General features: G+C 46.9%; 1 protein-coding gene across 2 annotated transcripts in view; it reads left to right on the top strand.

The window, feature by feature from the left end:
- The window catches only part of LCLAT1 (lysocardiolipin acyltransferase 1), a 296655-nt gene that overhangs the window by 40699 nt on the left and 236385 nt on the right, over positions 1-19571 (top strand). The gene's annotated exons all lie outside the window — the stretch shown is intronic.

The raw sequence follows: 19571 nt of genomic DNA, 5'->3' as shown, positions 1-19571 counted from the left end.
TTAACAGGCAGCTCTCTTTTTTTTTTTTTTTTTTTTGGCTGCGCTGGGTCTTTGTTGTTGCGTGTGGGTTTTCTCTAGTTGTGGCAAGCGGGGGCTACTATTCGTTGCGGTGCGCGGGCTTCTCACTGAGGTGGCTTCTCTTGTTGTGGAGCATGGGCTCTAGGCGTGCAGGCTTCTGTAGTTGTGGCACGTGGCCTCAGTAGTTGTGGCTCATGGGCTCTAGAGTGCAGTCTCAGTAGTTGTGGCACATGGGCTTAGCTGCTCCGCGGCATGTGAGATCTTCCCGGACCAGGGCTTGAACCCATGTCCCCTGCATTGGCAGGCAGATTCTTAACCACTGCACCACCAGGGAAGTCCCGGACAGCTCTTAACTTTAAAACATCTTCTGCTGGCTGCCCCAGAACAAATTCAATGACCCACCTTAGCCTTGAGAGCTTAAGAAAGAAATCTCAACAAGGAAATAGATCTTTATACAGTAGATGCTGGTGTTCTAAGGATAAGGACATTTAAAATCCTCCCTCAGTTTTTTAAGATGAAAATGTTCTGGAGATTGGTTGCACAACAATTTGAAATATACTTAGCACTACTGAACTGTACACTTAAAAATGGTTAAGTGATAAATTTTATATTTGTATTTTATTGTTATTTTTTTAAAAAGCTCCTTAGGAAGCTACAGGAAATTTTTTAAAGTAGGACAAAACACTAGTATGCTGTGAATGCCTTATCAGTAATAATTGTGTCAGTTTGTCATGTTTTAGTTAGGAAGGCACTTTTACACTCTTTCCATTTGATCCTTACAACCATGTTGATTGATGGGTAGAGAAGATTTTCATTATCCTCATTTTATGCACATGCAAAATGAGATCATAATAAACATCTGTCCAAGGAGGCAAAAGCTGTAATTAAACATAGGTCTTGTGATTCCACAGGTAAGTGTTCTCACAATACTGCACTCTTAGTTAGTGAGAAAAGAGGGGAAAGTGCAATGGAGGGCTTAGGAACTGATATTTTTAGGCATCAACTCCATGCCAGGCACGAGGCTCTGTGGTTCCCAGGCATCATTACCTCTTTAAGCCTCAATCATATGAGGTCAGTTCTCCTAGTATCCTGATTTACAGTTAGAGAACTGAGGTTCAGAGAGGTTAAATAACTTTCTCAAGGTCACCTGGCTAGTAATGGAAGCGTTGGATTCAAGACAGTATAAGATTTAGGAGCAGACGGCAGCTGCAGGGAGAGGATGTAGGTAGGAGGTGATTCAGCAGCACCTATTTTTGTGCCTCTAATTGTCCTCTGGTCAGGAAAGAATTTGAAGACAGTTGGCTAAATAAGTGTGGGAGGAGGAGGTAAGGGGCAAGCCACAGGTGCAAAGAACAAACCTTTTTCCGAAGGTAAGTGGAAAAGGGAACAAAGGATTACAATCTTGGAAATGTAGACAGGAAAGCAAAATTGCAAAAAACCCAAAATAATGGTGTCAAGAGAACTGGCTGGAAGAGGAAAGACTACTTTAGAAAAAACAGAGAAAAAGGTGAAAGGATTTTTTTTTTTTTTCATGTGCTGCATTTATTAGAAAGCGATAGACAATGTTTGTGGAAAATATGTGGGTTGGGTGGGGAAAATTATAAATACATTTGACATTAGCTAATTTTTAAACAATTTTAAATGCTGAGGGATCCAGTGAGATAATGCATGGGAAATGCTTGAATTATAAAGTGTTATACAAAAGTAGAGTGGTACTTATTGTTATATGAGTGTATTTATAATAAAACTGGAAAGGCGAAGAAAAGCCAGGCTAAGGACCAGCGCTGACACTCCACTGGGCTCCGCCGGGCTCTCATTGTGCTTGTCTTGCCCAGGAGGCTGCTCTTTATCTCATTGAATTACAGCCTCTGCTCCACCTCTGAGCGCTGAGTGCTGAGTGCTGATGTGGTCCAGCTGTTCAACAGCTGGCCCACATTTGCCCCAGGTGGTAGTATCTGAGGAATCAGTTGATCAACGTCTCCGCTATGTATCGTTTGGGTTTTGCAAAATCCCATCACGAGCCTGAAAGACCAAAGTCATCTCACAGGACTCCGCCAAATTGGCTGGAAGACTAGCATCATGTGTTGGAGAAGTGGGTTCTGGAAATGAAGGGGGAGGGGGAGAGAAGACCTGGAAAGGAGGAGGCATCTTGCGTTTGTAGGGAAGGCACTTTTTCCTTTCCTGAGGGTTTCTAAAGGATACCATCGGCTTCGTGGCCACAGCTCTCTCACAGAACTTGTTGTTTTTCAGGTGGCACTGATCATTCTCCCTTTTCCCTTTTCTCATCTAACTCCGCTCCTCTCTTTTACTTTCCTCCCTCACTTTTCTTCTTTGCTTTTCATTATCGCTCTTTCTTACCCTTTGCTCCCCTCCTTTTCTTCTCTTGCTCTTTTCTGCTGGCCAATGAACATTTCCAGAGTAGATAACATGGGGCTGAGAGACGGGGCTAAGATGGGAGTTTTCTTGAAAGATGAACTATTCTTAAACCAGGTGCCACAGGCAGACAGCCTCTCCTACCGCCTGGGGAATCGGGCTGTGTGAGCAGAGTCCAGGGTAGCAGAGGGATTTTTGCAGGAGCCATTCGATAATCACTTCCTTAGAATAAAATCCATCAGTTTCCCTCCACGAGAGCCTTCCGGGAGCCCCACGTTGGGAGAGACAGTCCTGCAGCGAGGGTGTGTGTCTTCTGCTGCATCTCACCTAATGTGCTCAGAACTGCTTGCTCCTGGCTCTGGGATCTGTTCGGCTTTTGAAGAGGCTAATTGTTTAGCCTCTGGAGACGGAAGGTTTAAAGGAGACTGAAGGTTTAAAGGAGTGATTCTCAATATTTTTGTTTCCAAGAGCCTCTCCCTAAACATTTGCTTTTGAAAGATTTGGTCTCCAAGCAATTAAATGACTTTTTTTTTAATGCCCCATTAAGATGACTGTGCTTCTCCATGTTCTAATTAATCATAAATGAATGTGTTTGCCAGTCAGGCTTCTGAGGAGCATGGCACTCGGTGTCCCTGAGTGAGCAGGTACAATGCAACCCTGTGCAGCTCCAGCTGACATTTCAGACCTTTGAGGTCTGATGACTGTTTCTCCCCCTTGGCTTCCCGAAACGTTTGAACACCCTTGGAGACCCAAGACACCCAGTCTACCTTCCTGAGGAACATTGCTTTGAAGTTCAGAAGATGACAATTAAGGTGACAGATGAGGGGGGACACTCAGGACCAAGAAACCTGGCCTTTGAAGGAGCACTTAGGAAAGAATAGATGCCCCGGGAATAGGGAGGGAGGAGTCCTGCCTGTGAGAGAAGGAAGGAGCTCTGGACGGGGTGGATCCAGGTTTGATGGAGTTTGAAGCTCATGTCATTTGGGGGATCCTCTCAAAAGTAAAGGCTATAAAATCACAAATGCAGAAGTATGTACTGGACCTTGAGGGGTCCTGCAGGTTTAGGTTTACCAGCTTCCCAGAAAATCTGCTCTGGCCAGTGGAAGGCTTACTTCTGGGGCTCAAACTCTGCTCAGGCAACCATGGGAGCTAATGCTACGTAGTTCCCTGGTCCGCCCAACAGGCCCTTTCCCAAGAATAGCAGCAGTGGTCATCTGGTTTGACACCTTGACCCTGAACTGACCCCCTGACCCTTGGCTCAGTATGTATGACACCCTCATAGGTTTTCAACAAATGTTCTGAGAGCATCTATCTACATTATGCCAAGAATTGGGGTATAAAACCAAATAAGCCAGACTCAGCCCCCAAGGACAAAACATAGTAATAGAGGTGCAAACATAAAAACTAATGTTTAAGAAGGAGGTTGGTGAGGCGTGTTTGGTGTGTGGACAAGTGGCTCTGGAAACACCCCAGAAGGGGTGGTTAACTCTGCCTGGGATGGAAGGAGAGAAGTTAAACACCTGGGCAGTCTAGAAAAATGAAGTTCACCAAGCAAACCTTTATTTACTCCATACTGCGCTAATATCAACGCATACATATACTTTCTTCATATTTCCTACAAAAATGCAATTATACTGGGGAGCCTAGGAGTGAAACAGATCTGGGTTTCCATCTCAACTTGGCTACTCATTAGCTGTATGGTACTGGGGCAAGATTTGTAAATTTTCTGCAAAGCCTTACCTGAAAATAGGAACAATAATAATATTCCTAAGGTTGTTTTGAAATAAGACAAGGAATAGAAGGACGAGAGCTGTCACATAATGAGCACAAACAACCTTGCACATACATCTTTGCACAACTGTGAGAGTATTTCTGTGGTATTAGTTTCATGAACTGAAACTGCTGAGACTGTGGATTCGCCTATTTAAGTTTGTCACAGATACTGCCAATTGCCTTCCAGGTGGGATGCACCACTTAAAATTCCCACCAGTGATTAATGAGGTTTTCCCATCTACGTGTCAATACTAGGTACTATCAATCTTTCAAATTTTTTCCATGAAGGCTTTATTGGAACAGAAAGAAATAAGCAAATCCAAAGAAGAAGGTAGGGAGGCATAAGAAAATACATCAGAGGGTTCAAGAAGTCCAAGGAAGGAGGGGGAAGTCAAGGACAGAGGGCTAACTGGCCCGTGTGCAGACAGACTCTTGCCTACTCTGCTCTGGCCCCAGAAGGATGAGGGTGCTCCAGGGTCAAACCCCAGGAGTGACCCTCTGCCCTGGGTAGTGGGTTCCCAGGACCAAGGGCAGTACCGGGATAATTCCGGAAGCATTCACTGCCCAGGGTCTCAGGATCGGAGCCCATGACCCTAGGCCACATTGCCTGTTCTTTTTGAGGGAGGCCCGTGGCAAAAGTCTTCCCCAAACCTCTGAAGTTTCAACCTAGGGCCATAGCAGACAAGCCAGCAATTTCAAAACCACATTTTGAGAACACCAGTCTGCGGCATAGCTTTCCTCTGAGGGGTTCCATGAATAGTAGAGAAGTTCAGAATCTAAGTTCAGAAACTTTTCTGGAATAGCTCTCATGCCATCGTTTGGTCTCAGAGGCTGTCTAAGGCAGGAGAAGTTACTTTGGACAGAATGCCTTTAATTCATATAGACTTGCATTAAAATCTCTAGCTCTGCCACTTGCTAGCTAGGTGACTTCATTTTATTTTGTTTCGTTTTTTAGCTGTGTGACTTTAAATTTAGTTACTTCATTTGAAAAATGGGGATAGTATCTTCCCCTAGAGGGAGAATCTTCTTGTGAAGATTACATAATAAAATCTATGTCAGGGGCTGGGCTCATTAATTAATGTGCATTCCCTTTTCCCCTAATCCTGAGTTTGTGACTGTGCCGCAGACACACCTGGACTGGATTTTACGTGAGGCAGCTTAGTGTGTTTGAGTTGGACTTTTCGTAGAGTTTAAAAAAAAAAAAAGTGTCGTTGCCCCAGTATCTACTCTCCTAAAGCACTGCTTGTATTGAAAGATCACTTGTGACAAATCTGTGAATATGATAAAGCAAAAAACTATTGAATCATTTACTTTAGATGAGTGAATTGTATCGTATATGAAAAACATCACAAAAAAATTGTTATAAAAAAAAGATTATTTGTGGAGGTTAGTTTTCTGTTAGCAAATTATTTGGCTGCAAAGGACCAATGAGAATGGAATGTAATTACACATCAAAATATCAGTCTTTGTGTTTTTCTTGTCTATACTTTCTCAGTCTTAATCCTCCTCAAGGAGGAAGATTGTAATTTGGGGGATAATTAGGATTGCTCAAACAAGAATGTAAAGGGAAAAAAGCCAGTGTTTATTTATTTATTTTTTTACTTCCAAATTTAATATTTTTGAAAACCAAGTAGTTCTATCCATACAACAGGAGTTTGTTGAAAGAAGGAAAGGCTCGTGACATCAAAGAGGGCAGCCCTGAAGGAAACAAGATAGAGAGTTTATGCTCAGCATTGACTGGGAAGAACATGGGGGGAGACCAGACCACCCCACTTCGGCCCCTGGCCCCAGGGAAACCAGAGAAGTTCCCCTGGGCTGGGAGCTGGGTGGGAGGGGGATGAGCAGGAGACCAGTGGCTGGGGTGGAAAGGTGGTCCTGGTGGATTCATGGAGAAGGGTGGAATCAGCAGTGACCCAGTGGTCTTCTCCATTGACAGGGGCTGCATGCTCCCAAAGACCATGCCTGTAGGCCGCCATCACCACTGGGGTGCGCACAGCCTGTTGAATGTGCTGAAGGACAGCATGGGTGCAAGTCACTGCCCATCAGGGTCTTTTCTCCATAGCTGCCTGCTTGTCACCTGTGGATGTGATAAGTGACACTTGTCCACACCCCAAGATTTTGCTGAGCCCCATCCCAACTGCCCCAATTGGCTGACGGTGTCACTCCCTTTTCAATGGCCCCAGGCACAGAGAGGGGATCCTGTAAGCATTGACCGAGTATATCCTGCAGGCAGAGCCCTGCCCTGCCTGTCTTCCAGCAGCAATTAAAGCTCCACAGCCATGCATGGTCCCCCATTGAGCGCTTTTCCTAAGTATTCTGTGTGGGAGTCCTTAGTTATGGTTGGGTTCTTTTTATCTTTTTTTTTTTTTTTTTTAAGCTCAACTCTTACTCTGTCCAATTCTTGCATCAGCTACTGCTCTGCTCCCTGGCACCAAATGTGAAGCGTGAAGAACCCATTCAGCTCACTTTCTGAATCATTTGACACTTTCCAGACTCTCTAGCCTAAGGGTAGCCAAGAGGAGGAGGAGGCACAGGAATGCGACCCATATATGATCTGTCACCTCTGAATTTACTTTGTCAGGAACGTTTCCAGCTTGAAGAGTGAAAGAGTCGAAAGGGAGGACAGGCAAGGATAAGATTCTTGTTTTCCAAAAAGAAGAAGGCGGCATGCCCGGGGCAGGGGAGATGAAATCACTCAGCCTCTCCCCGAAGCCCCACTCTGAGCAGTGCCCCTCTCCCAAAAAGCCTTCACAAGAGAGTGTTGAGATTAAGATCAGGGAAGATAAACAACTCAGCAGGGATCCAGGCTGAGCTGAGTTTGGTGCTGGCATTATTGTCCAAGTCAGACCCTGGCTTACCAAGCTGAGACAAGCCTTGAATTTTAAAATTATGGTGAGGCTTTGTTGTGATTATTTCCAGAGAAAGAAAAAGATGAAGGGAGGCAAGATTGCTTAAAATGTTCTTTCTTCACCCCAGAAAATGTCCCCTGATGTTGGAATGGGACTGAGCTAAAAGCAAAATCCTGAATATACAACACCCAGGATGAGAAAGGGTAGAGATGGAATGCCTTAATGACAATTCATGTGCAGAGGATTTGGGGGCATTACCTGAGTGTCCAGAAGGAGTGTTGAAGCTTCAGAAGGGCGTGTGCAATTCAGGCCTGGATTTTTGTTAAAGGATAGGACCTGGAATATGGAGATGGCTGTTTTGTGCCCCTCACTAGTTGGACCATGTCTGAAGGGCTGGGTTGAGTTTTGATAAAGGAGACCTTCCAGTTGCAGACACCTTTAACTCATTGTCACTGCCAGCTCTTCCCATTGCCCCATCCTGGGCGGTATCCCCAGATCCAGAGCTAATCTGAAGTGAGGCAGAGTGGTGGACATCTACCAGCTATGCTTCCCCAGATCCACCCTCATATTCTTCTGGGAAACCACCCTCCATCATCCTCTGCCTTACGTGGTTAGACATCCACCTCTTTCCAGAAATGTGCACATGACCCAATTCCGGGTTTTTTAAATAGAATTCTTAGGAAACATAAATTCATTTTCAGCTGTATTTGAAGCTGGGAGGAAGTGAATGAAAGCTTCTAGAAGCTACCACTTGGAAGCATCTGCCTGAGAAGAACATCAACTTAGAGATGAGAGGTAGTCACCTAGATACAACAGTTCCTGAAGCAGGAGATGCCCTCAGTATCAGTACTTTGCAGTTATATGAACCTTTGTGCTTAAGGCAAAGATGAGTTTGGTGCCTGCCCTTCCAAGCAAAGGAATCCTCATAACACAGACTAGGGACAGGTCAACAGCTTTGGTCTTACCTTCTGTTGAAGCTCAGAATTAAATAACAATTCTTGACTCGGACTGCTGCTCTAGCTTCCTCCCTGCACCTCCTGCATGTCAATCACATCCAGGACCCAGTATCCCCTAGGCCTGTGGCTTAGGAACCTCCAGTTGCAGGTGACCCCTTCCTCCTTCCACGTTATCCCAGTCAGTATCACTGGACTTGTTCTTTGATTCTGACTCTGTGGCCTAGACTCCCAGATTGTTCTGGATTCTCTGGTCTGGGGTTCTGTCTGCCTGTTTGGACTTCCCAGAGTTGGCCTTTACTTGACCAGAGTCTGAATATACTGTGAACCTTGAACACTCTTCGTCTGCCCCTGAGGTGCCTCCCTACATCCAGGTCCATTCTTTATCCCGAGAAGAAGGATCTTGAGCCATGAAGACTTAGATATACCCCTAATGACGCTTCTTAACTCCAGTGTGAATCAGACACACACCCAAATGGGAACCTCGAAGGAGACCCACCAGGATGGCAAGGAATCTGGAAACCAGGTCCTTAAAGTCAGATGCAATGCAGTTGTGGCATTTGGCCTGAAAAAGAACTTAAAGGAGAGACATGCTGTCTTTCTGCAAATGTTTATAGGACTGTCATATAGGACTAGAGCCAATGGATGAATGTCCCAGGGAGGTGAATCTGAGGTCATTTTAAAGAATTACTTTGGATTATTTTTATGCACTTGAGAATTGCCCTTGACTTTAGCAGGAACATCTTTAACATCCTAGTCATCTCTCAAATGCCAATCCCTGTGTAGGTGAGTGAATTCCTCACTCACTTGTGGATGAATTCCTGGGAATGGCATCTGGGAATTGCCTGGAGAGGGTGGGGAGAGCTTGGTGACCTTCATGGAGAACATCCACTGCCCAGAGCTGGAGCAAACTCCTGGACCTCAGGAATTTAGGAGTAAGAATCATTGCCCATGAACCAAGCTCAATTCCAGGGAGCTGAAATATTTCCTCACTGAAGGACAAAGGGGAGAGCTCCCTGTGCTAAAATCAGGAGACAGCTATGTTCATAAGGCTGGTGGGAAACGGGGGCCCAAGTTGAATAATGGTAAATCTATCAAAACCAAACGGACACAGCTCACATCCTGTGGGCAATAAACATGCACAGGTGAAACTTTATGAGGTTTTAAAGGGAACTTTATGAGTTTTGAGGGAGCCTTAGTATAAACCAAAACCAGCCATGGAAAAATAATATAATGGAAAGCAATATCTGAAAATTCTGTCACTGTTACCAAACCAAAGAAACTGTTCAGGAGGAGGAGAAAGATATGCTAGACGTCACGTCTCTCCCATGATTTCTGTTGAGGTAAACTGCCTTACCAGCAACATTTTTAACTCTTTGAGAGCAAAGGCTATTAAAGATCTCCCATTTCCCATATAGCACCTCATACAACATTGGTGCACATATGTGCATATACACACACAGGAAATATTTCTAAAAGATGGGCAATAATGTTGGTGAGTACTTCCATAGGAAGTCCCTACTGTTCTGGGGACTTGTGTGTGTCACAGGCAGGAAACTTGAACTCTGAGTGTTAAGAAGCTTTCCCAAAGTCACACAGTGAATAAATAGCTGAACCCCGATTTCAATCCATGTCTGTCTGTCCCTAGACCCCATGTCCTTTCAACCACAGCCATGGTTGCCAGGCTTTTGGATTTCATCAACCAATGCAGTTTCAAAAACACTCAAGAGAACACTGATTGGGTTGCCAACATTTTATTGAGAGGATATTGTTAAGAAATGAGAAAGTTATATTAACAATGGGCAGAAAGACAGGACATGATCTCAGAATAAAAAGAAAAAATTGAGCATTACGAAATACTCCATGCCTTAATGTGCGTGCCTTTGTGTGTGCGTGTGTGTGTGTGTGTGCACCTGTAAAAACATTGTCATTAATGAGCATAAGACTGGCTCTTGGAACCACTACTCTCCGCCACATTTTACCTTCTTTATCCCTGTAGCACCTGGCACAACGTCCTGCACAAAGTAGGTGCTTAAGACTTGCTGTTGAATGACTAATATTATTTGCTCTTTTCTGTTTGATCCTCTGGAAAACCCTCAGTGATGCAGGTTCTTAGCAGGGTCCCAGACCTAGATAACTTGTTTCATCTTGCTTCACTTTGTAGTTATGGCTTAGTAAAACCTGGACTTTGCCACCACCTTCCCTTCTTCTCCCCTCTACAGATGCAAGGTCTCTCCTTTTGGCAGACTCTCTCAAAACAACTTCATTTCTTTTCACTAAAGAGATTCCATCACTACCCCTCTGGCCTAGACTCTCATGCTCAGAGTTTCTTTAAGGAATAGGGTCAAGGAGGTCTGTCCATCTCTAAGAGGTGAATGGGCACCTTGGCCTGGTGGTTCTGCGGTTCAAGAGTCCTATTCTCTTGTCTGAGTTCTTCTACTGAGTGACCTTAGGAAATTCTCTTCTCTTCTTTGGATCTCAGTTTTTTCATGTACAAAATGAGGGGGACTGGGCCAAAACATCTTAAAGGGTGCTTCCAATCTTGGCAATCTACACCTCTTTTCCATCTGGCTGATTGCAGCTCCTTCCACATCAGGGCTCCTTTTGTTTGAGAAAATCTGGAATTTGGGGATGGATTCAATGACAAGTTGGCTCTTGAAGAAGGTTCTGTAATATGATCGTGCAGCTGTTTAGTGATTCTACATGAGTATACAATCACTTCGGGGTGGAATGTCAAAGTTTACCAGACATTATCTTGGACGAATTCTCCTTTTTCCATGAGACCAAAGCGTTATCCTCCAAAGCATTACTAAGTGTGCACATCCACCAGATGCTGGGAGGCCCTTGCTGGGAAGCAGGGGACCCATGCCGGGGGTCAGCCGCCTCACTTGGGCTTCTCCTTCTCTGCATTCCCACTGGAGGGCCTGGCAGGAAGCCAGACTGTGCCCTGGAATAAATGACTTGTCAAGTCACCAGCCATAGCTCCGGGAGGTGCTCTCACACCCACTCGGCCTTTTATTTATCTTTACGGCAGTAAAACCAGCTCTCCTAGAAGCCGAACTCAGGGAGGGAAAGGTTAAGTTACAGGGCCCAAGTTTTTAAAAAAAAATTTTTTTTTGAAAAGACTTCCTTGCCCTTTAATTTTAGAATAGTTACTCTCTGGCACCCCTCAGAACAGGGCTATCTGGATGTCATCTAGAAGCAGAGAAGAAAAGGAGAGAGCTAGCAGACTGGGCTGCCTGCTGGATCGACTTTGGTTGCTTTCTCACATGCAGATCAAAAGCCTCCTGAGCAGTTAACCCTCAGCAAGGGAGTGACACCTACAAATGCAGAGGATTTAGCAAAAGCGAGCAAGCACTGCATGCAAATACTTTATACATTTATCAGCACTGGAGATTTCTCGTCGCCTCTGTAAATATCCTGAAGGTGAGCTTTGGCTCCACTCTGGAAACATACCTGGGATCTACTAGCCATCTTAACCTGCAGGGGTAAAGTTCCCGAGACTCTTGGGATTGTGCAGTAACCTTTTCTCAATTGAGATAACTGTGAGGGGAGGGGATCAGGTCTGCATGATCTCTTTCTCCTTGGTGATACCTCGATGATGCTCTATATTTTAATCTCTGATGATCGGTACAAGAGCTAGAGTAAAAATAGAAAATGAAAGTCTTGGAGAAGAGAAAAGACTGAAAAGAGATACAACGAGTCATATGTCCAAACAAGAAATATTGGGAAGGTCAGTATGAGAAGGAGTTGACTCAGTAAAGGTCTTCAGGGAGTGATCACGAAAGAAGTTTGGAGAGCGAGCTAGAGCATGGAGAGCCTCAGAGAAGCTGACTTGGGGAAGAGATGCCTCGAACTAGGAACACACCTCTAAGAAGTGCCTGTGATAGGGAGGGCAGGAAAGAGCACTGCTCGAGGAGCCCGGGGACCTTCTAAAGTCAGGTCCAACCTGACCTCTACTGAAAGCCCGGAGAACCCAGAGAGAAGGCTCCCCACTCGCTCAGCAGCCAAGGAAGTGAGGGGGAAAAGCCAGTCTAAAGGCAGCTGGGTGGAGAAGAGGGAGGGAGGGGATCTGATAAGGCATTGGGTGGAATTTAATGGGGTTCTAGCCAGCAAGATGAGTCCAGGCCCTCTAAGAGTGAGTGCTTTGACCCATTACAAAAAGTTACGGAGAAAGAGTCAAGAAATTGAAAAGGCAGAGGAGAGCCTTCTATTTGGGAACCTCCTGGGCCATCCCACCACCAACCAGGTGAGCCACAGAGGCTGTTCTCTTCCTTCTGTTGACAAATTCCTCCCATATCTGTGAATACAAAAGTGCATCAGCATCAGAGAATTGGAGATCAATCCTGCCTTCTCATTTTACCAATGAAGATACCTAAGGTCATCTCAAGAGCTGGTGGTAGAGCCCCAGTTGGAGCCAAGGTCTCCTCCTTCCCAAGCCCCAATGCCCTCCCCTCCTCCATCAATTTCTGGCCCCCAGAGGGTGTGCATCTCTAGGCCTGATTTTTGGAATCTGGGTCTCCCATAGCGTCTGTCTGTCCGCCCCAGAGATCCTCCCATCTTGGCCTCGTGCACGTGAACCTGTGCCTCCTGCTGTAGGTAGCACACCTGTGCCCCTGGGTTCACACGTGGGCAGCAGCCTCTGCCAGAGGCCGTGGGCCTGTCTGCTGCTGCCTTTCACTGCCAGCTCAGGAGCCCCTCCTGGCCTCCTCAGGGGTGTGGACTTTTGCTCTCAGGCCCACATGTTTCCCACCTCCTTTCAGGGCAGGCATGTGTGTGATTCCTCAGGAGGGGTCAGGGCGTGGACGTGCACGGAGCAGGGGAGCAGGGGTACAGGCAGGTAGCCACTGAGGCCTGTCCCCAGTGTCCTGCACATGTACAGACACACAGATGGGAGAGATGATCACGTGTGGGTCTGTGGGTAACATATATTTGAGCGCTGGTTACTTTCTGCCCTCGTCCAACAATGAACAACAAGGACTTCCCTGGTGGCACAGTGGTTGAGAATCTGCCTGCCAATGCAGGGGACGCGGGTTTGAGCCCTGGTCCGGGAAGATCCCACATGCCACGGAGCAACTAAGTCTGTGCGCCACAACTACTGAGCCTGCGCTCTAGAGCCCGTGAACCACAACTACCGAGACTGCACGCCTAGAGCCCGTGCTCCACAACAAGAGAAGCCACCACAGTGAGAAGCCCACGCACCGCAACGAAGACCCAAGGCAGCCAATAAATAAATAAATAAGTAAGCAAGCAAGCACATTTTAAAAAAAACAGTGAACAACAAAACTCTCCCATTACTGAGAAATGTGAATTTCCTCAGCTTCTGGCTGTGGGTTTACTGCTTAAGCCCAAAGCTTCGGTCACTGTGTTTGAGAACCGGTTAAAGGTTAAGAGAATCCGTTCAATAGGGAGTCAAAAAGGTCGTTTAAAACAGGTTCCATTAACCAAGATTCCATACAAATCCATGCAGAAAAGTAGAAGTGAGACTTAGGGACCAGAAGAGCCTCCGCAGGAGGAACTGGTTTCTGTCTGAGGGGACTGAGCCGTCAAGTCCTTTGCTCTGGAGAATCACAGGCTCCCAAGTGGCACTGAGCTAGGATGGAATCAAGGCTGGAAGTTAGGCTGTAGGAAATGATCTTTCTCCAGGACTCTTGTGTGGGTTGCAGAATCTCTCCATACCAGAGGCCCCAACTTTGTTCTTTCAAAGGTAAACAACTCGGGTTTCCCTGGTGGTTGAGAATCTGCCTGCTAATGCAGGGGGACACGGGTTCGAGCCCTGGTCTGGGAAGATCCCACATGCCGCGGAGCAACTAGGCCCGTGAGCCACAACTACTGAGCCTGCGCGTCTGGAGCCTGTGCTCCGCAACAAGAGAGGCCGCGACAGTGAGAGGCCCGCGCACCGCGATGAAGAGTGGCCCCCGCTTGCCGCAACTAGAGAAAGCCCTCGCACAGAAACGAAGACCCAACACAGCCATAAATAAATAAATAAACAAATGTGGGGTTTAAAGAAAAAAAAAGGTAAACGACTCACATTCTCCCACTGAGACCCTCTAGGTGCTATTTATTTCTTTAAAACCAAAACGAACTTATCAAACACCTGTTCTGAGCCAGGCACGGTGGTTGGGTTTCTGGGGATGCAAAGATAAGCTGAGCAGGATCCGTGGCCTCACAGAACTTAGAACAAGGTCCAGAGAAGCCGAACTTCCTTTAACCTGGGGAGTTTTAAAGTATATTTCCAAAAATTCTTCCTCTGCATTGCTGAGAAGTCTGCTCCCCAACAAGTCTGGGTGCAGGTGGCTTTCCTTTCTACAGTCCCTACTGAGCGGCTACCTGAGCCAGGGGCTGGGCTGAGGCGGCTCCTGACCCCGGGGGCCACTGGGCATCTGATGCTCTGGGCCTCTTTTGGTGGCGTCAAGCGGGGACGTGTCTGTGCCTCAGCATATCCTCAGCATCCCATAGGGAGGTGCAGGATGCTTCCCTCCATTTCCATCCACAGCTTTCCTTAATGTCAGTGGATGGGGTATTGAATGGACCCCCAGGGAGGCTTTAAACTTTGAAAGCCAGTCCCATCCAGGGCCCCCACCGGATGGGGAGAGAGCATGGGAGGAAGCAAAAGTGCTTGTGTTAACAGAATGTCATTTCCCAACATGATTCAGACCCCGACGCCGAGGCAGGAAAAGGAGAGCAAAGCCTTCCCATCCATCATGTCGGACACAGTTATTTTTAGAGCACACACCATCTCGGCACTGGGCTCCAAGGGCCCTGCCGTGGAAGGAAATGAGACTGGGCAGATAGAGTCAGTCAGGAGTGGAGATCTTGCAGGCGTGCGTGCGTGCGTGCATGCGTGTGTGTGTGTGTGTTGGAAAAAGTGGACATGTGGGCAGGCAGCCTTCTTCCCAAAGTGCACGTCTGAGCCTGGCCCCTTATGTGAGCATGAAGAGGGAAACTGAGCATGGACGTAATCTTGGGGCGGTGGGTGCGGGGGGGTTGTTAAGGGAGAAGAAAGGCCCTCAGCTCAGAAAGCCCCCCTGCCCAGCCTGGTCGGGGTCTGACCTGCCCTTTCATACATGTACAGGAACTGCCCTCCCCCCGACCCCTGCCCAGGTGGAAGGCAAAGCAGCCTGCGTCCTAGACTCGGCAGGATGTTGGCAGCCTGTAGGTGCCCTTGGCTTTGCTATCACAGCCTTGAAAACATCTGGCCAACGTGAAGGCTTCCAAGCCCAGTTGAAGGACAGGGCATCTGGAGCCTCTGCACTGGCATCTAGGAAATAGATTCTGCCCCAGTCAGCACCTAAGTACCCATTTTTCTAAAATGCAAAGCCTCACCTGGGCATAGAGAGAGATCCCTGTTTGCAAGGGACAGAGAAGAGGCTTCCTTTCATTTTCACTCGTTTCTGGCACCTTCCCTCCAGCTGAAGAGAAGTGGAGGCCTGTCTCGAACTCAGCCCTGAGGCAAGATTGGGCCCAGGTGTGGCCCCAGGCAATCTTTCTTCCCACTTCCTCTTCATCTCTCCTTTCATCTTAAATATCCTGCCCTCCTGACTTCTACCTCTGCAGAGCTCTCGGCCCTGAAAGAGATATGTCAACTGGCTGTCCTGACCCTAACTAACATGAACAGCCTAGGATAAGGTTACCTCTCCCTTCCTTCTTTCCACAGGCCTCTCCAGATGCACTGTGCAGTCCACGAAAATGTCGTTTATACTACGTGGGCCTTGCAGGGACTCAGAGTTGATTCACTTTCCAGTAATAGCTCAGATATCCCTGAGGTTCTGGCCAGTTTTGAACCTTCTTACTGGCAGAGAGGGTTCAGCTGACTTCCTGAACAGCCACTGGATGGCTTCCCATAAGCCAAGGCTGCTGGAAAAAACATCCCACCGTGGCAAAGTCCCTGTTGCTGTGTCCTCCCGGGAAATCAGGAAAAGCTCATGTCAAGGCTTGAGGGAGCCACCAGCACGTTGTATGCAGGAATCTCTCTGCTGCCCCCTGATAGCACCCAGGAGATGGAGGGGTTATCTGCTTTGTGCCATGACCTGGGGTGGTAAGAGGATGGGGAGGAATAAGGGGCGAGACAGCTAGTTCATTTATTTTTACCTGTATCTTTTCCTCTGAGGAGTTATCACAAAGAAGTACCGTCCAGTTGGTAATTTAGCACGAAAAATGCACTTGACTCTGTTCAAGGACGATCAGGATCACCTGTACAAATAGGCAGGCAGGTGAAGAGGTAGCAGTACTACCTTGGAAGCCAGGTGCCCCAAGCCCAGCTCTGCCACCAATTTACATCCACTGTGACCTGCACTTCATTTTTCCTGTTCATAAAATGATTTATTATTATACAAGAACTGCAGTGCTACCCACCTCAAGCTGTGCTGGGAAAAGCAAGGAATAATGTTGATAAAGCACGCATCCCCATACGCCACCAAATCAGTCTTTTTATAAGTGATGCTCAGATGACCTCATCTGAAAGCTTCTGCGTGTGCTGGGGGCTTGGACCAGAGCAGGATGAGTCAGATGCCAGCCCACTTCTTTTCCAAGGACCTGAAACCAACCAACTTCTGCTTTTCTTTCCTTTGAACCCTGTGTATGGTCGTGCTTGAAAGTCCGGGGAGGGGTAGGCTGTTAGTCCAGCTCCATCATGAGCTTTGTGAAATGGGAGGCAGAGGTGCCACTGTGCGCTCCATTCTCTCCCCTAAACCTTTTCCCCTTGCCCTGATACTTTCAAAACCAATACCTACTTCCCCATTATGTTCTTCTCTGTCTTTCTTTTTTTCATCTTTCCAGTCCTTCTCCCTGGTAACTGTTTGACCTTTTCCCTCTGATCTCTCCGTGTTCCCATTCTTTCTTCTCCTTGATGATCTGGTGGCTAACAAAACTGGGGAGATACACAACGTTATACACACAGCGAGTTGGGATCACCTTTCCCTGACTGCAGCAATCTTCCTGATACTGCAGTGCCAGGTGTGGGGTTCCTGGGGTCCGACAGAGGAGACATTGCACTTGATGCTCAGCAGGGTCTGGAGCTGAAAGGACTGCATCATTAAGACATTGACTTAACAAATTGCAGTTGCCAGGCAGAGCCTTCAGCAGGAGAAGAGACCTCAGCCTGCAGTGCTGACTGTGAGAGTTCCTATTTCTGCTCACCTTCTTTCCTCCTCATATACCTGAGTTAGCCATGGGGTTCTTTGGTCATAAGGACAGCAAAGGAGTTCCAGAGACCCAGGACATTGGCAGCATTCCAGAATAATCTGGCACTCTCCTCTTGCTGCCATTCAAGATTTATTTTAGAGGAAATTTGCAAATAATTTCCAGCCTCAATAATTTCCAGTATCACTTTCTCTGAGCCCAAGAAACTCTCCAGGTTGAAAAATCCATGAAATTGGCATGCTTCAATGCAAGCTCAGCACTGATAACTTCTTAGTGGGTGGGTGAATGCAACTGTAAAGGATTGTTGGAATAACTAGAGGCTGCATCTAGATACATTGATCTGCAGATTAAAAGGCTCTTGTGTTGGGGCTTCCCTGGTGACGCAGTGGTTGAGAATCTGCCTGCCAATGCAGGGGACACGGGTTCGAGCCCTGGTCTGGGAAGATCCCACATGCCGCGGAGCAACTGGGCCCATGAGCCACAACTACTGAGCCTGTGCGTCTGGAGCCTGTGCTCCGCAACAGGAGAGGCCACGATAGTGAGAGGCCCGCGCACCGCGATGAAGAGTGGCCCCCGCTCGCCGCAACTGGAGAAAGCCCTCGAACAGAAACGAAGACCCAACACAGCCAAAAATAAATAAATAAATAAATAAATTTAAAAAAAAAAAAAAAGGCTCTTGTGTTAGTCCCAGTTCCACCTCTGACTGTCCACATGGCCCTAAACATTGTTTCCTTTTTCTGTGTCTTGGTTTCCATATTTACAAGATAGGCTTGTAACAAGGAGAAACCAATACATAATTGGAAAAAAAGGAAAATGCTATGTAAATAATATTAGAGATTCCCCTGCTGTTTGCTTGACAGCAGTTCACTTAGAAGGTTCAAGATCCTTTTGATCTGAGATGAGAGGGACCAGCTGCCGAGAGATGGAGTCTGATTTAATCCAGAGTTAACTTTCCAGAAGATCTTTGTAGATAATTTGTGATGCTTCTTTGTAGTCTAAATGTAGGACAGAGGTGGAGAATATGATCTGTGGCATCACTAATAACCGCAAACTATCATTTCTTTTTTTTTTTTTTATAAATATTTTAGGTTACAAATACAAATTGACTTTTTTTTTTTTTTAATTTTATTTATTTATTTATTTTTGGCTGCGTTGGGTCTTCGTTTCTGTGTGAGGGCTTTCTCCAGTTGCGGCGAGTGGGGGCCACTGTTCATCGCGGTGCGCGGGCCTCTCACTATCGCGGCCTCTCTTGTTGCGGAGCACAGGCTCCAGACACGCAGGCTCAGCAATTGTGGCTCACGGGCCCAGTTGCTCCGCGGCATGTGGGATCCTCCCAGACCAGGGCTCGAACCCGTGTCCCCTGCATTGGCAGGCAGATTCTCAACCACTGCGCCACCAAAGGAAGCCCCAAACTATCATTTCTGATCAAACCATTTTCTTCTTTCTGTCTCGTTTACATTTCCCACGTAGGTCATTCTGTAAAGACTCAAGCGACCATTCCCTCTGAACAGGTACTTCTGACCTCACAAAGACCATTCAGTCTATATATTTTAGTAATAGTAAGAAATGATAGCTCAATATATCAGAAGCTATACAAAATTCAGAACGGAAAGTATTTCCAGCATGTATGACTCCCTACTTCAAGGGATGTTAAGATAACATGGCTCAGGGAACCAATATGCAGAAGGGCTGGCTGGCGGGCAGAGGGTCACAAAACGTACCTACTGGACCACATACAACTGTCTCCCGGCCATCCTCCCTCACGTCTCCACGGCCAGATTGGAGCAGCCTGTGGAAAAAATTCCTGTCTATTTTCAGAAACAGATAAAAGCATTCAGATTATGCAGTGCAAATCTCAGCCTGAAAGCAGCTGGAAAAATCTGTTCCTTGCCACTGTCACTGACCCCCCGACCCCTTCAAGTAATGACATTCAGGCCTGCTTCCCCTCCTCTCTCCTCGCCCCTACCAGTACAGACTGACCCTTCCATCACACATCTGCTCCTTGTCTGCACTGTCAGAGCATTCAGGCCTCGGAGAACTGGAGACAGTGGAATTGAAGTTGATAAAAAAAAAAATTAGGGCTTCCCTGGTGGCGCAGTGGTTAAGAATCCACCTGCCAATGCAGGGACACGGGTTCGAACCCTGGTCCAAGATCCTACATGCCGCGGAGCAACTGAGCCCGTGCGCCACAACTACTGAGCCTGCGCTCTAGAGCCCTGTGCTCTGCAACAAGAGAAGCCACAATAACGAGAAGCCTGCTCACTGCAATGAAGAGTAGCCCCTGCTTGCCTCAACTAGAGAAAGCCCATGCACAGCAACGAAGACCCAACACAGCCAAAAATAAAAACAAACAAATAAATAAATTTATTTAAAAAAATTATCAGCTGGTTCAAGGAGAAGTCAGTGTTAAATCCATGTTTCTTTTTATCGGGATTTTGGGGGAGCATATTTACAGCACTGCCTG

This window comes from Balaenoptera borealis (assembly GCF_965194805.1).
Source record: "Balaenoptera borealis genome assembly, chromosome: 15".
NCBI lineage: Eukaryota > Metazoa > Chordata > Mammalia > Artiodactyla > Balaenopteridae > Balaenoptera > Balaenoptera borealis.
This window is presented reverse-complemented; position numbering and strand designations above follow the sequence as displayed.